This window comes from Nanorana parkeri, unplaced genomic scaffold, assembly GCF_000935625.1.
Source record: "Nanorana parkeri isolate BGI_ZX_2015 unplaced genomic scaffold, ASM93562v1 scaffold45, whole genome shotgun sequence".
NCBI lineage: Eukaryota > Metazoa > Chordata > Amphibia > Anura > Dicroglossidae > Nanorana > Nanorana parkeri.
Window position 1 is genome coordinate 1,625,040 of NW_017306313.1, and position 18,258 is coordinate 1,643,297.

Genomic DNA, 18,258 nt, shown 5'->3' on the forward strand with positions numbered 1-18,258 from the left:
TTGGGTGGGCAATTTGTCCCGCTAGAGACAAATTGCCAGCAACAGGATCGCTAATCCTATGTTATGGCTATCTCTGTAGGTAGATGCCGTGAGATGTCGCTTTGTCGATTGCTGGCGATGAGAGTGACATCCCGCTGCATCTGCCTACAGAGATAGCCATACCATAGGGATAAACAGACAGTCTCTGAGCTATCCTGCCACTGGCAATTTCAACAAATCACGAATGGCAGGATCTCTAGCAACAGAGTCGCCTCTCTGACATCAGACAGGATCTTTTGTATGAATGTCCGTACGATCTTACCAGATATTTTGTATGAATGTCAACATGAAAATCTACCATTGTATGGCCAGCTTAAGCACACTTGCAAAGCAGACTGCTGTGCTTTATAGATATGCCCCCCACCCACCTCCCCCCAAATAATATATATTATTAGTGTAACGCTAGGGCCAGGTTTTTAACAGGTGATCCTTAGGGCCCGTTCACACATTAATTTCCATATAACTCATGTGAATGAACATTGCTGTGCATTTAAAGGAACACTGCCATGCACTTTACTTTGCATAATGGAGGACAAGTTTAGGTAACGTTGCTAAAATAAAATGTCTGGGGACTTTAAGAAGGTCCTAAATATTGGCTGTTATTTGTAGTATATTTCCAGCGCCAGTCCTTTGTTGGTTGACGGATGTTTTCTCACACATACCGTATCATTTCCGCAAAATAAACAGCAACCTCCTTTGCGTGTCAGTGACAAATGTTTTGTAGAAGGATTCTAGGACCTTGCATTTCCTCATTTCCCTTTGTGCATGTTTAATATAAACAGAAGGATGTGTGCATAAACAAATCCTTGTCATTTAAGTGCAGAAGTGTTGACCTAGGCATACTGCAGGTGGAGAAATGATAGTTCACGAGCCAGTCCCTCACATATCAGTACAGGTCGATCTCAAATACTCCCTTTAGCCAGTCATGTCATCAATTAAAACTTCCTTCACTGAGATTTGAAATCGAATAATTCTTCATTCACTTTTCATATCTGCCTACATTAGTTTCCTGCCACTAAGGGCCCATTGACACTAAGTGGTGATCAATGTTTTCCTGCACAGGAAAAACACAGGTCACTGTTAAGACGCATCGAAAACATGTGCCTTTTCGCAGACCTCTGGATGCCACCGCACGTTAGCACAACGCTTTGCTATGCAGTGATTTGAATGGAGTGTACACGTCCTCCACTTCTGAAAAAGTAATACAAAATAAATGTAATCAATAAAAACATCCTCTGACAGCTCAGACACTGTGTGATGCTCCATTTTAGCAGACAGGTTAGTGCGTTGTGGCAGCTCCAGGATGAGCTAGTATAAACAGGCCCTTAGGCTCTGTTCACACCGAAGTGTTTTGTAACTGATCTGGCTAAACACTATAACCTCAAAACAAATGAATGCCATTGTTTTCCATGGCCCCAGCTCACATCCCAGCATTCTGGTCCGCCTGGCTAAATTCCTCTCACTGGAAAAAGTACATGAGCTACTTTTTAGCTCCATTGACTTCAATGGGAACTGCATTGCCTTCCACAAGGAAATAATGAGTGTGTTGATCTCTTACAGCTGGATTCCCCAGTCTTTTCTTACACATTCCAGATAACCCATCTGGGAATGGTGACATGAGCGTTTGGTTGTGTAGTGACTGTGGCAGTAGGGTGGAGCTGGGAATTTAGGTGGGGACATGGCGAGGGGAAAGACAAAAGGTAAGTATAGCGCTGGGGGAGGGAATGTGGGGAGAGGGGGTGAGGGTTGGCCAGATTTGAGCTAGTAATTCAATTTTCCAGAATTAATTGGGAAAGTGAACATACCCTTTAATGCTGTGTGTGTGTGTTAGAGAGCACTGCTAATTCACATGTAGATGGAGGCAGGGCCGGGGGTGGTTTTAATTTTTGTCTTTTGTTTGTTTTTTACTTTATCATTTCATTTTTTTATTTTTATCTTTATTTTTTTTACTGTTTTGTACATTTTTGATTTTTATTATATTTGTACTTTAATTTTTTTTTATTTTTTACTTATTTTTATTACTATCACACAGGGGCCAACAAGCTACTATGTGATGTGTTTGGAAGTGACAGATTCTCCTTTATGGAATCTGCCCTCTAATGCAGAATATCGAGCAACTGCATTGTGCTCGATTCTGTACAGCTTGTAACAGCTGAGATAGGGAGCACTGTGAGTACAGTGCTCCTGTCTCACTGATCACGCAGAGCCCCCCCGCTCTCCATCATGAAATGTTTGCTGCGGTCCAAGATCACTTGCACTAAATGAGCAGCGGCTCCCCCGATCTAGATTTAGCCCGCATCAGGGCTAAAATGTAGAAAGAAAAACTACATGTATCGGGGGGATAGGAATTCCGCACCCCTGAACATGTCTTTATTTATCTTAAAATAAGATTCAACTACCGTATATACTCGAGTATAAGCCGTCCCGAATATAAGCCGAGGTACCTAATTTTACCAAAAAAAAACATCCGGGGGGGCATTTTTCTGCAAAAAAAATGGGCTGAAAAACTCGGCTAAGGTGCCCACACACCTTACAATTTATCTGCAGATTTTCTGTGGTCAGATGGAAAAAGTGCAACAGATTGGCCAAGGTAGAGATTACTCCAGCCACACAGTTAAGTGTAGATGGAGGAATGTGTTGCACCTTTTCCATCTGACGACAGAAAATCTGCAGATAAATTGTAAGGTGTGTGGGCAGCTTTATACTCGAGTATATACGGTAAGTCTTATAAAGAAACAATAATACTGAGTATTTTTCACAAAGGACCAGTAATTAGATATGCATTGATTATAACAACTTGCATATAACATTCTTCATTCTTTCAAGCAGAAGTGCAATTCTAAAATATTAAAATAAAAAACTATATTGGCTGTAATGCCTTTGCTTATAGTACCTATTAGCCATCCATTCAGGATAGAACTGGAAGACCAAATAGAATAGTTCTGACTGGATCTGAATTCATCTATCCCTAACATTTTAGTCTAGTTATAGTTAGTCGACTAAAATGTCAGTATATATTAGTTATAGTTTCAGTCATCACAACTTAGTTTTCATTTAGTTTTTGTCTAGTTTTAGTCACTGAACACGTGTTGTTGACAAACTATGATGAAAATTATTAATCAACGAAATTAACACTGCACCTTTTTTGACAGCATGTATGTAAAAGCCCAAAATTTTAAACCAAATAAAATATTAAAACATAAAAACACACAGAATCTAATACTGTAATGGGTGCCTAGGTGTGCCTAACAAAACTATATACACATCAATTTTAACCCTAGAAGCTCGTACATGGAGATAATTACTGCTACTATTATCAGTTGTTACGCATTATGGCACCAAAACTAGAGTAACCAGCTTGATGGCACGCAGTATATATGTATTTGTAAACAGAAACATTATTTAACATACACCAATCAGCCATAACATTATGACCACTGACAGGTGAAGTGGATAACATTGATTATCTCGTTACAATGGTGCCTGGAAGTGGGCGGGGATATTTTAGGCAGTAAGGCTGGGTTCACACCTAGGCGTACGGATTATGCGTGTTTGCTGTGTGTTTCACTCGCGATTTGCGACAAACACGCTTTTCTGAGGGCTATCCAGCTGTATCCTAATGGATGCGCGGCAAATACGCCCCAAAGAAGCTCCTGTACTTCTTTGGGCGTAGGGCGTTTTGCAGCGCGTTCCTACGCGCTGTAAAACGCCCAGGTGGGAACCATGCCCATAGGCAATCATTGGTTTTCCCATGTTGAGCGTTTTACCGCGCGTAGGAACGCAATGTAAAACGCCCAGGTGTGAACCAGGCCCAAGTGAAGATTTTTTTTTCCATGAAGTTGATGTGTTGGAAGCAGAAAAAAAATGGGCAACTGTAAGGATTTGAGTGACTTTGACAAGGGCCATATTGTGATGACTGGGCCAGAGCAACTCCAAAACTGCAGCTCTTGTGGGATGTTCCTGGTTTGCAGTGGTCAGAGCCTACCAAAAGTTGTTCAAGGAAGGAAAAGACATTAAACCTGCGACAGGGTCATGGATTGCCAAGGCTCACTGATGTATGTGGGGAGTTAAGTTTGTCCCGTGTAGTCTGATCTGTTATAAGAGCTACTGTAACTCAAATTGCTGAAAAAGTTAATGCTGGTTCTGATAGAAAGGTATCTGACCACACAGTGCATCACAGTTTGTTGTATAGGGGGCTCCATAGCCCCAGGCTGGTCAGGGTGCCCATGATGACCCATATACACCACCAAAAGCACCTACAATGGGCACATGGGCATCAGAACTGGTCCATGGAGCAATGGAAGAAGATGGCCTGGTCTGATGAATCCTTTCTTTTACATCATGTGGATGGCCCGGTGCGTGTGTCGCTTACATGGGGAAGAGATGGTGCCAGGATGCACTATGGAAAGAAGGCAAGCCAACAGAGGCAGTGTGATGCTTTGGGAAATGTTCTGCTGAGAAACCTTGGGACCTACCATTTTTTGGGATGTTACTATGACACGTACCACCTACCTAAACATTGTACACCCCTTCATTTAAATGGTATTCCCTGATGGCAGTGGCCTCTTTCAGCAGGATAATGCGCCCTGCCACACTGCATAAATGGTTCATGAAGTTTTTGTGTTCGAGGTGTTGACTTGGTCCCTAAATTCTCCAGATCTCAATCCAATCAAACATCTGTGGAATGTGCTGGAAAGTCCAAATCCATGGAGGCCCCACCACAATTAACAGGAATTAAAGGATCTGCTACTGACACCTTGGTGCAAGATACTACATCATGCCTTCAGACTTCTAGTGGAGTCCATGCTTTGACGGATGAGGGCTGTTTTGGTGGCAAAAGGGGGGGCCTACTCCATATAAAGCACGTGATCATAATCTTATGGCTGAGTGCAAAATATAACACTAAATGTAATTTAATTTCACTGTTATGCTGCCCACGTTGCCTGAATCTATATGGCTCTGCAACCATGTTCACTTTAAGCTCAAATATTTTCTTTAATGCAGTGAAAATTGCATTAGAAGTGTCATCTACTGATGGTAAAGTATAAAAAATGCTATGTCCTTCTGCTCCCAGGTAGGGAATAAGTAAAGCACACTTTCTAGCAGTAAGCAAGTCCTGAGTAATGGCAAATATGGAATTCTTAAGCATATGAATCCCAGGAGTAAAAGGCATTGCAGGTTCACTAGGGTGTGGAAGAAACAGTGCAGAGATAGACATCTTTGTCACCAATCCTCTTGTGTCCTGTAGTCCGGGAGGCAAAATAGTTGCAGTGCTTTATTAACATTTTCAGGTAACCATAATACACATGCAGCTTTCTGAGTATAACAGGAACTGGAGCTAACGTGTGCAGAGTGTATAAGCAATATAGGTGTAACAACTGTAAATAGTGACATCTATAGGCCAGAGGTATGAACGTGTAATTTTATATGCCAGGGGAGGTTGTATTTATTCCTTAAATATACAAGCTTATTTAATGCTTTTCTCTTTTGTTCATTGAAGGACGCAGTGGAGATCTTCTTAAATCTTGACTAAGTGAGTTATATAGCCCACTTAGCAAGATTTAAGATCTTCACTGTGTCCTTCAATGAACACAGAGAAAAGGATTTTACAGTGAGTACAAAAATCCTATTTATTTAACTGAAAGTATAGCAGACCGATCCTGTCTGATTAAAAATTATAGTCTCTCTCCCTTTTTTTTATCCATTGGTAGGATTGCTCCTAAATTAGTACTGGAAAGCTGTCGGTTGAGCACCATTGGGTTAAGGTCTGTGTTTCCCAAAGGCATACAATGATATTTTACTTTGCAGAGAAGGGAATACAAAGAATGGTGTGATTAGTTACTGTGACAAAACATCCGTCATAAATGAAGTCCAGCAGTCAGAACTATATTTAGTGTAAAGCTTTCTTTAAAATTGAGGCTAATGCGGCCACCAAAGTGCCTAAGGTAATAACATTTGTGAGGCGTTGCTAGCTTGTGGTTGAAGATATATAATACAAATGCACCTGACATACGGAGAAGTGGATGAGTATCCCGTTAATCAGAGTAAAGTAGGTACTTCAAACATTTGGTGGGGTTAACAAAGGGAGCAGGGTCTTAGTGGCTTTAAACTAGGAGATGAACAAATCCTAATATATAATGGCTAAGTATCACTGATTAAATAGAACAAGTGCTTCAAATCTTTGGTAGGGCTGAGGTCATGGCTCACACATTCTGACAAAAGTGAAGCAGACACAATTTTTAAATTAAGACCTTCTAGTCTTTGGGAGAGGGATCACATAATAATTGATGGTTTATTGGAATTCTGATTTGTTAACAGCAGGCTCTCGGGCTTGGTTTTGCTAGGAGACCATCTGAATTGTTGAAAGGACTTCAAAACTATGGACATAACATGAAAATTAAAATAGAAATATTTGGGGTTTTCACTATTTAATTTACATTTATAAGGTTGTGAGTCTGACATTCACCAGATGTTCGCTGTAGGTGAATCTTTCTGACATCTGTATTTTAAATGTCCAGTAATTGAATTTCCACGTATGTATGTATGGTGTGTATAATATCATCTTTTACAGTTGGTAATGGGTTGAACCCCAGCAGGTTTTTACTGTTATTCGAGGCTCAATTTCATTCCTGTTGTAGACCTTTCTTCGCTTCTTGTCTGGTAACACCATTGCCAGCAAGATAGGAAATGAGGGTAAATCTCTCCGGGCTAAATAACCGTGCTCCTTTATAGAATATCATCCCCCCTGACTAGGGTTCTACTCCTTCCTTTTTATTTAGCTAGATTTAGACTTTAAGTTGTAATTCCACGTTTTCAGCCAAATTAGGATAACACCTACTCTATATTTGTTAAATGTTCCCAACCACATTGCATAACTTAAAATAAAATTTTAACGTTGCAGCTTACCTTTTTTAGATGCTCTTTCTGTTAACTCAAGGACTAAGGAATCCTGCTTAGTTCTCATTGTCTGGGGGGTTGGGGGAGTTTTGTTTCAGATACCCTTTCTGTACTTTGCTGGCAGTTTTTTTTTTATTCCGCTGTAAACCAGATGAGCAGGTTTGTCCTAGCAAAGGGTTAAAGCCCTGAACACCTTAGGACAGTCAGAGTTACCTGTTACTGAAATGGAGAGAGAAGCTTGCAAAGGCCTGCTGAATGGTTAGAAATATTTAAAGTAGTACTAAAGGCAGGGTGTTTTTAACTTTAATGCACTCTCTGCATTACGATAAAAAATGCCCAGTGCCTTCTTTCCACTGTCTCCACAACGCACTTACTTGTGGTCGCTGTCACCTCCGCTGGGTCCAGGAATTTTTTCGGCATACCCGAACTTCTGTGGTTCTGAGGAAGGGTAATGAGGGCAGAGGAGGGATTGGCTCCTTCTGCTGTCAATCAATCTATTAAAAGGAGGGAGCAGGGACATAGCTTGCCACATGCTGTGTTGGATGCACACAGCAAGATGCAGGCGCACGCACAGGTGTCTCCGCAACTGCCACCTAGCTGATGGAGACACCGCAAACAGGCACAGGGAGGAAGAGCAGTTTAAGGACAAACTAGAGAATGAGGAAATACAAACGTTGAAAAAAGAACAATAGTGATTTTGCAAGTGTTGGCCTAATCATAAAAAAAAAACCTGAAGGTTTAATATCACTTTAAAAATATATTTTTTGGTATGCAGTGTGAAAAGGAACACATAACAAATATATAGTGAGGGCCTTCACATTTCGGACTGCAAATGTGGAAATACACTTTATATAACTATACTAGAAAAAGGGCAAAAAGATACCCTTGCAGCTATTGCCATCACCTTTCTGCTCCTTCTCGTTCTCTTAACAGCTCGGTATTTCTACTGATAGACCGAAAATGGCTGCGTTTGTCAAATGGCCTCATAAGTGTAAATAATACCAGAGCGAAGCTGGTAATAATATTTATCTTCTGCCATAAGGATCAAAAATCTAGCTGCAAAGGTCAGTGAATCGACTTTTGTCTTGATCAGTATAAGAGTAAGACAAAAAATATGACACTAAATACAGTTATTTAGTGTCCCAAAATAAGTTTTTATTGACTTGCTTCGTGGATTGCAATAGTAGATAAAATATGCAAATGACACACTGAAGTGCATAAGGCGTAGCCTTATGTTAGTGAGCTGTATTTCAATGTAGGCAAATCCTTTTTTCAAGTGGCCTGTGGATGGGATAATGGAGAAGTAAAATTACTGGTAGGTGTAATTTCATGTTGTTTCATTCCCCGTGGGTGCAACAGAACTAAAATACGCTTGTATAGAAACTTTTGCTCATCTCAAAATGTAGGTTTTTGCTAATGCTTTTGTTCTTTCTATTTTAAGACTTGTTTTCATGAACAATTACCCATTCAAAGTAATCTTGGCTCCCCCCCTTAGCGCGTTGGTATTTTATACTTGAACGCACTTTAGACTTAGTTCTGTTGCCATTTTTCTCAGTAGGACTAAGTCCTTTTTTCAAAAAATTGTTCTGCAGTTTTGCATATCTATCGGATTAGCATTTACTGTGCCTTTTTCAGACTGCTAGAAAGAGACTACTATAATAATTCTGAACATTTTCTCTGTGGAAAGGAAACTGTTGGACTGTTTCTTTGTCCCACTGAAGAATGTGTGTTCATATCAGAGGGTAATTTCATAAAATGGCAGTCTTCCAGCTTAGATGAATATTTATACCATGTTTTCATTATTGTCATTTGCATTAATATTTGGATTACTATCTACACCTTCAAATGCTACTGATGGGAGAGTTGACGCTTGCTCTGTACCGCCGGCAGAAGAGGGGTCATGGGGGGAGCAGAGCAGGAAGGAGGCGGTCAGTGGAGGAAAGGGGTGGGCAGAGGAGGAACGGGGCAGCAATGAGGAACAGGGCGGGTAGCGGAGGAATGGGGCAGCAGTGGAGATACAGGGGGTGGGGCATCAGGGAATGCAGAGTCACTGCAGTCTCTCCTCCCTATTGGTGCCAGCCGTAGTGGTCTGTATCCCCACATCCTCTGCCTACACAGGTGGGAAGAGCAGCGAGAATTGAAAGGAAAACAGACCAGCCAGCACCAGCGAGGAGGAGAATGGAAGATTCAACAAATTGAATATCAACTAATCAATTTTATCGATTAGTTGTTGGAGCCCTAAATAGGAAGTGCTCTACACCACTTCCTGTTCATTCATGATTGTGGACATAGTAACTCATACAATATCCACAGTTTATGAATGTACAGGATCACTCACTATAGAGGCTTCCAGATCATTCATAAGAGGGGCTGCAATAAATATTATTTTTTTTTTTTAACAGGTTAGGGGGAAAAAAATGTTTGGTTTTGGCCTGAAACTTTTTTATTTTCGGTTTCGGTCTGAAAATGCAATTTCCGTCTAGTATTGGCACCTAAAAGAAGATGGCACCTTTCTCCTTATGCATTGTAGTTTGTTAGAGTATGGTGACTCATTATTATATGGTGAGTCATTAGAATAAGTTCTAATGACTAGAAGGTGTTGAGTTCGTAACACTGTTCATACTGTGATTCAGATATTTTAGACCTGGCTATAGCAACTCTAGTAATATTTGCTATATTGGAATCACTTTATTCATGATGGCTCCTAATCTGTGGGAGATTGCAATCAATTCCTGGTTTTGAGGAAACTAGGCTTAATTTACATCCATGATATTTGTACAATATGAAAACCCTTTAAACAAACCATGTGCTTATCTGCTGCCGAATAAATTGTTCCCAAAAGTGTTTTTATTGCTTATTGTTTTGGTAAGTAAGCAAATAATAAAACAATCATACTTTTTCATTTTCTATGTATATAGCAGCCTCCGGTATTAACTACCTTGCAAGCGGTTGCTTCACTGGAAAAAATCTGGTACATTAATTAAAAATGACAAAAGGTACCTAACCCGTAGCTGCAGCAGACAATAGCTACATTTAAAGATGTTCTTCTCATTCTCTTTGAGTAAACAACAAGCATTCAGCGCTTTTATGTCTGGCATGTGTGTGATTTTTGATTTATTTTTGTCTGTCCCGTTCCTTTCTTGCATTATGCAAATCATAAAGCATTCATTAAACCTGCCCACGTTTAATAGTAGTACATACACCCAAGCTGACGATTGAGTTCAGTAACCCTGTGCATATTTTGGTCTTCCATGAACCTAAAATAGATGATGTTTATACTTTGCTGTTTAAAGACAAAATTAATGTTTGGGGAACATGGTTTATGTAAACGTGACGTGTAGTAAAATTAAACTTCCTATCCTAACCAGCATACAATAATAAATTGTGAGGAAAAACATGTTCGTTCTGTCCAGCAGAAAAAAAAAAATGCTTCTAAATCCCACAGTGGCATGTCATATTTTGGCTAAAGGGAATGATCAGAAATCAGCCACTGGTTGACTTCTTCTGCCTAAAGGTCAGTCACCTAGCCTTCTTCAGCTAAGATAAGCTGGAAACCGTGGCATTTGTTGTAAAGCTATGAATTTATGACCGTCAAATGTTAGAAGCCAAATAAATTACCCCATGGCACTAAAATTGTAATGTTGAAATGCTATGTGCCATAACAAATGGGTATTTACAATGTTAATTGTCTGACAGTAGTATTGCTAATGTGTTTGTAAAATCCCTTATGCAGTGTAAGTAAAGGAATCTGGGTATAAGGCCCCGTTCACACCAGAAAAACTCCAACAGTTAAAATCCTATCCATTCCTATGGGGCCCATTTACGCAAACGTGCATAATCGTGCGTTCCCCGCACACATAAAATAACACATGCCCCCCCCCCCACACACACACACATAAAATAATACACTCCCCTCGTTCAAAGCCGCCCCCTCACCAGCTTGCATCTTTGCAGGGAGGAGGCACGATCTGTGGTGATCTAGTCGTCTGGTGGAGACCTTACTAATCCATCCATTCAGCTGGCATTCACTGTAGACTGTCAGAATGCCGGCCATAAGGATCCGTGTGTCGGCACTGACAGGATCAGCAATGCGGTCTGCATCCGGCAAAGATGCGGAATGCGTAGCTGCTCTCGCCAGTTGGGTACACAGTGCCTGACTTGTCAGCTGGCTGCGGCCAACATAGTACCGGTTCGCGGGCCAGTACTTTCAGACCCCTGCCCTATAGTGTATGAAATCTGGCAATATATTGCCTTAATTTTCATGTCGGTGTGCAACTTAGGTTGCCAAATTGCCAAGTTACTCACAAAAAGATAATTTTCAAAATTGGAGTGGCATCCTTCATTTCTGGATGAAAAACTGAACTGTGCAGATAGGCTGTGTACCCTATATGTGTTGTACAACTCAGCAGTTTCATGTGATCTCTTTATGCAACGAAATTCACAAGGTTTTCTGACCTTTTTTTTTTTGTCAGCAACAGACCCTCAGTTCACATGAGCATATATTCCTGCTAGGTCTTGTAGGCAAGATTTCCGAGTCAACATGAAGCATGCGATGGTGTGATTTCCATCTACTTGCGGTTTCTGTTATCTATCAGTGTGTTTTTTAAACAAATTTGTGTCCTTATTTTTCCTATATCCTCTCTGAATCATGGCAGCATTGGAAAGTCTGCAAACAATTCTGAAATTTATGTTATCTGGTGTTCATCTTTATTTGAAGCTCACTCCTTCAGCAGCTCATGAGATTGTGTGTAAACATTGACGCGCTGAGTCATTGTCCTGAATATTATCTAAATGAGCAGGATTATTTGTTGCTCTCACTGCTTTTACAAGCTATACAATAGACCTCCTTTCTGCCAGTACTCCATTTTCTCTTGCTGTTTGAAGGTTACCTGCTCGGCCTTTGTGCTTGTACACTTTCTGTAGATGGTTCATTATTTATAGATAAATATATGCAATCATCGGGAATGATTTGCAAAAACGTTCACTTGCTTTAATGTTACATAGAAAAATGTTTACATTATACAAATACATGACCTAAGTATATGATCAAATCAGGCATTATGTTTAAAATGGGCTGTTCTGCTGCAATTTTAGACAGTTTTAGATCAATTTTAGTTTAATTTTGTTGCCATTAATAATGTGTTTAAACTGATAGTTTGTATGTGTTTCTACTGTTTCTGTAAAATGTGTGTATGATTAATAAACATTGAAAGGACAGGTTCAGTCATTTACAACAATTTTCAACACCCCCCAGCCCCTTTTCACAGCCCCTAACAATATAATAAAGACCCCCTCATAGCCTTTTATATTGAGATCTGAAAGTGGGAATGGTTCAGTAGTTTAGCTCAAGACATTGGGCAGGCTTGACACCGCCGAGTCCACAAAAATGCTGTGTGTTATCAGCCTACAAATGGATTCATCAGGGCTATTCACAAAAGGGTGAAGGGTTTGGAGAAGGCAGGAGAAGTGAACAATCTAGGACAACATAGCTGAACTGGAAAGTGAGCTGAACTGGAGAATTTTTCCATATCGGCTATTTTGTCCTAGATTGTTCACTTCTGCCTTCTCCAAACTCTTCACCCTTTTGTGAACGACCCTGCAAGATTTGAGTGCATTTCTGGAAGATCAACCGGTATTGTTCTGTAATTGCAGAGTCTTTAAAATGTGTCCCTGCTGCCTCTGCCGATACAGGCAGGGAGAGCAGCAGGGATTAAAAGGCACACAGACTGCTAGAGCACCAGCGGGGAGGAGAATTGAGGAGCAGAGTGGCAGCAACTAATCGATGATGAGAATAGTTGCCAACGATTATAATAAATTTAATCGATTAGTTGTTGCAGCCCTAGGTAAATGTATACTTTTTTTGGAGGCTGTAATCCTTCAAATGATATTTCTTATTTATCTTCTGAAATCAAAACAGGGAAATTATTCCTTAATGGTGTGGACATTATATGTTCTTTTTTTTATTGTGTTGCAGGTGCAGTAATGTGTGACTCATGACATACAAAAGGGAAAGCATTCTTTCCCACACTCCACCTATTGCATGTAGCAGTCTTGCCAGGTAAGTGACAGATACCTGTGAAAATAATTGTTATTGTGCAATTTAAAAAATAGTTACAGTAGTATTGTTTTTGACTTTGGGATCCCTCTTCCCTTTCCATTTGAAAATGGAAGTCCTATGCAGTCTTTTAAAGATTTATATATACATCCCTTATTTCCAGGTGTTTTTTTAGGTCCTGTCTGGTGACACCACAGGGCTTCTTCACTGTCTTATTCTGGTTGGAGGGGATCCTCAAGACTGCAGAGAATGGTGCCACATAATTGCATGCATCAACAAGGGTTGTGTTAACATCTTTTGCTTTGGCACACGTTACCATGAATTGACCCGCTCTGTGGTGAGATTTTGGGATATACCTTTTGCAATGACTTGAATGGCAAGTTGCATCCCTTGTTAATAGCAGTGGCTGCCTCTGTAGGTAGGATGTACAGCATGGGTCTGTTTTGCCCAATTTCCCTGAGTGCTTCCTAAGCTGGGTTCTCCTCAGTCACCCCCTACCTGTACAGGAAGTTCTGCAAGATTTCCGAAAATCCTGCCAGATGATGGGCATGCTGGCACTGGAAAATAGACTCTGACTAGATTTTTTTTACAGTTTTACAAAGGGCTGGCTCTCTCCTTACATTGAGCTCTCAGAGACAGAGTTTGTTTATAAAAAAATAGTATTTTACATACAGCGTGCAGCATGTTTTTGTTTAAATGGAAGATATGGTGACAGGTGTACTTAGGCCTCATTCACACTGGCAGTCCTGCAATTCTTGAGTCTCATGCAATCTGCCCCATTCACGAGTGTGAATGGGGCTTAAGATGGCCATACATCTATACATTTTCATTCGGAAATTTCTGTTGCTGCCAAGAACCCTCTTTCGATTCTAACTCAAATAGCCCATCATGCACAGACCAATGTTGATTTTGAGAATCGTTCGTTAGCAATACTAACTCACCGAATTTCATCGGTCAACGGAACGGATTTTCATGTGCATTGTTCTTGCTTTGCATGTGCATTGTTCTTGCTGCAATTTTTCTTTTCCTACGAAAACGCCACTAATCCATCGATTGAAAAAGGTTTCCCAGCCTGACCGAGTAAATTCGGCCAGGAGTACAGTAATTAAAATAGTCGGTGTCCTTTCAACTGATCGATTTATTGATCAAAAAGACCATTCGTGGACGATTTACGAGCGAAATTCGATAGGTGTATGGCCACCTTTTTAGAGGTTCCTTCTTTAAGACACGTGTACATCCATTTAGCTATGTTTAGCGTTTCTAGTCGGATCTTGAATACACAGAGTTCTATTTTCCCAGCTAAACTGAATGTAGGTAAACATAAAATTTGAATCATATTATTGAAAATCAGTTACCTGCATTTATGTGCGTTTAGAAATGTGCACTAAATGCATATAAAGGGACCTAAAGAGCACTGTGTTATGTCTTTCGGTAACTTACCTTGTTTTCCTTGTACTATATTAATAAGGTATTACCTATTAATATAAGGTATTAATGTACTACCTTTGTGCTCTATTTGGTATCTTCCATCTCTGTTCGTTCTTACAACAGCACCGGGTAAACGGAGCCTGTAACTGTAGATTTGGAGAGTACATAACTGCAGTACCAGGCACAACTCTGCTCCACGATCTGTAGTCGGCAGGGCAGTTAGGATTGTTTATTTGTGTGTGTGTAAAACACACACACACACACACACACACTCTCTGTTATCTGGTATGCAACTAACTAGAACTCTCTCGTATAACCAGAAAAAAAAAAAATCCCCTGTGTACTCACTGTTTTGCTGATCTGCGGCATGTACTCTCCTGGAAACGATTTTGTGCCTTTTTTTTTTTTTTTAAGTATGTCTATTTGTCCTAATTTGCTTTTGATTACTACATTTCAATTTTAATATGAAGTCCAATACAGAGTTAATGGTATAGTATAGTCTGTGGTATGTCATTTGTTAGACATATTTTTAATAGGAAGTCTCAACAATCAGAAACTGCATTTATCTGGAATCTACCAATCCCCGTGAATGCAGGATAACGGGGAGTTTAGTGTGTGTGTATACACTATATTGCCAAACGTATTAGGACACCCCTCCAAATCATTAGATTCAGGTGTTCCAATCACCTCCATGGCCACAGGTGTATAAAATCAATCACCTAGGCATGCAGGCTGCTTCTACAAACATTTGTGAAAAGGTGCCCATACACCTTACAACCATCGCAAGACTTTTGTCTTGCGATGGTTGAAAGGTAATTTAGAAAACATACGATCTGCCCAACCTTGGAAAAGCAGATCGTACTTGCGATCATCGCAATGCGATCACTGCAATGCTGAACGGGCAGTGTTTCTCGGCGGGTTTTCAAGCCTGCACGGGAGACAAAAGATGTGCGACCGTACAGAAGAAACGCTCGCACGCCTTCCATACACCTTGCGATTCGTATGTACGATAATCGCAAGGTGTATGGGCACCTAAAGAATAGGTCGCTCTCAGGAGCTCAGTGAATACAAACGTGGTACCATGATAGGTTGCCACCTGTGCAATAAGTCCATCCGTGACATTTCCTTGCTACTGAATATTCCACGGTCAACTATTAGTGGTATTATAACAAAGTGGAAGCAACTGGGAACAACAGCAACTCAGCCACAAAGTGGTAGGTCACGTAAAATGACAGAGCGGGGTCAGCGCATGCTGAAGTGCGCAAAAGTCACCAACTGTCTGCAGAGTCAATAGCTACAGACCTCCAAACTTTGTGTGGCTTTCAGATTGGCACAACAACAGCGCGTAGAAAGCTTCATGGAATGGGTTTCCATGGCCAAGCAGCTGCATCCAAGCCTTGCATCACCAAGTGCAAAGCGTCGGATGCAGTTATGTAAAGCACGCCGCCACTGGACTCTAGAGAAGTGGACATGTGATCTCTGGAGTGATGAATCACACTTCTCTGTCTGGCAATCCGATGGATGGGAAACATTCCCATAGACGCACTCCTAAACCTTGTGGACAGCCTTCCCAGAAGAGTTGAAGCTGTTATAGCAGCAAAGGGTGTGCCAACACAATATTGAACCCTACGGACTAATGTGTAAAAATATTTAACAAAACTGAAATTCCATCTAAACAGAGGTAATCCAATAAATGATGGGATTAATCAGATTCTTTCACCAAATTTTTATACCAAAATAAACATTAATAATAATATGCACAAATATAACAGAATTAAACTGAAAACTCCTCCTAGCTCGATCTAAGTTCAAACAATAGAAAAGTCCATTTCATATATTTTACTACATACTCCATTTGGGGTCATTTTATTCTGCAAGTATGTGATGTATTCCTGGGTTTTTTAGCCGCTTTGTGTACAGTTTTGTATTTTTCTAGAATCTGCTTACATGTATCATTGATTGGATTATCTCTGTTGGAAGGGAATTTTAGTGAGTTTTTGTAAAATATTATGTTGAAGTAGATATCTTTTCACCATGTATTGAAATAAGATGTCCACACCTTTTCCCTTACCCTTATATTATATGTAAAGAAAATGACTGCAAAAGCAATTCATTTAAAGCAGGTGGAAATGATTAACCCTTGCAGTGGAGCTCCCTCCACTCTGCAAGAGTTACCTGCCCTGAGGAAGTTATACCTGCCCAATCTTTGGAGCCGGCCAACTGTGACAGCGCTCCCTCCAGCCTGTCTCCTCTTCCACTGCAGCAATACAATGTCCCTCAGCTTCCTCTCGCTTTATACACTATGTATAGAACGTGAAGATTTATGGGACCTTAGACTGTTGCAACAGAGTAAGGCAGAAGGGGAGCGAGGCAGAAGGGGTTGGTCTAAGGCTGCGTTCACACTTGACCGTTTTGTAGGGCGTTCTACGCTCGACGAATGCTCTACAAAACGGTCAAGAATATCAATTGCATTGTAGTCAATGCCCTCGTTCCCACCCCGCCGTATTTCCGCCCGTCCCTAACGCCCTACAAAACGGCCCATGCCTGAAAAGGTCCCGGGACTACTTTGGGCCGTTTTGTAGGGCGTTTTCCATTTGGATACTGCCAAGTAGCCTTTGGAATCGCGCGACTTTTTTACCGCGAATCGCGGTTAAAAAAACGTGTGACGGTCGCGCGACAGACGCGCATATTACAATACGCCTAGGTGTGAATGGGGCCTTAGAGCATTCTAGCTTGGGCGATCAAGTGGGTATAACTGTTTTTTGTTTTTGTTTTTTGATTTCTTCCCTAGACACAAATAAGTACTTAAGCCTTGCAGTGCAGGGGTGGCCCCACTGCAAGAGTTAATAATCAATTCCCCCAAATATACACTAAGCCGTTTGTTTTAGACTAAAGAATGCTGATATTTAGGGCTGAGCACTGGTTACATGGCTAAATGCTGAGTTGAAATGATTATGTGAATGCTTTAACTGCCAATATATTTGTTTCTGCTCAGCCAGCCATTCTTGTGATTTACACACCCTTGGTACATTGCATAACAAATTGAGTGTCACAAGGGAAATGCTGGGGATTCCATTATTAGGCATGCATTATTGGAGCTAGAGGATTGTTTATTTTTTTGCTGTTTTTTTTTTTTTTTGTGGCCAACCAGTCATGGAATTTACACATTCATGCCTGACACCACTTTTATCAATGCATGTAGCACAACTGATTACCTCTAGTGTTGCCCCTCCTTTTCCAAGTCTTATGTGCTGCTGTATAAAATAATATTAGAGACTACAAAAGCCACACTTGGGTATTTATAGCAGCTGCATATAGGGAAAATACATGTTGGGGTGTATTTACTGTATGAACAATTTGCAAACCCATTAGCCGTGCAAAATTGCATGTACATTCATTCTGTGTGAAGGGAGTCAAAAAACACATATAAGCTTATTTTTTCCCCCAGATCTAATGTAATTGCAAGTAAATACTGCACTAAATGGAGCTGATGAGCATAGGAGATGCTTATTTTATTAAGTTTATCAGCTCCATGTAGTGACATTAATGCAGGATTTACCCAAAATGACATTCGATCTGGAAAGAAAATATGCTAATAACATTTGTTTTTGCCTCCATGCACGCAGACCGAATGTACATGCAATTTTGCAGGGCGAATGGCTCAGTGAATTGTTTGTTTATAAATACACCCATTTGTTTTCTTTTGAAGTGTAACTGCATCCTTGATGTGTTTACAAATACATCGAAGCATACCATGCCCACAGCCTTCCTAAAAGTCTTAACATGTTTTTCCACTTTTACAGCCAAATTAGGAAAACACCTACAGTGGGGCAAAAAAG

General features: G+C 40.5%; 1 protein-coding gene across 3 annotated transcripts in view; it reads left to right on the forward strand.

The window, feature by feature from the left end:
• Nucleotides 1-18,258, forward strand: part of OSBPL8 (oxysterol binding protein like 8) — a 230,757-nt gene that overhangs the window by 11,858 nt on the left and 200,641 nt on the right. For all 3 annotated transcript variants that reach the window (XR_001942119.1, XM_018572747.1, XM_018572757.1), the window contains exon 2: nucleotides 12,911-12,994. The gene's annotated coding sequence lies outside the window, so the exon portion shown is untranslated. The remainder of the gene's footprint in view (nucleotides 1-12,910; nucleotides 12,995-18,258) is intronic.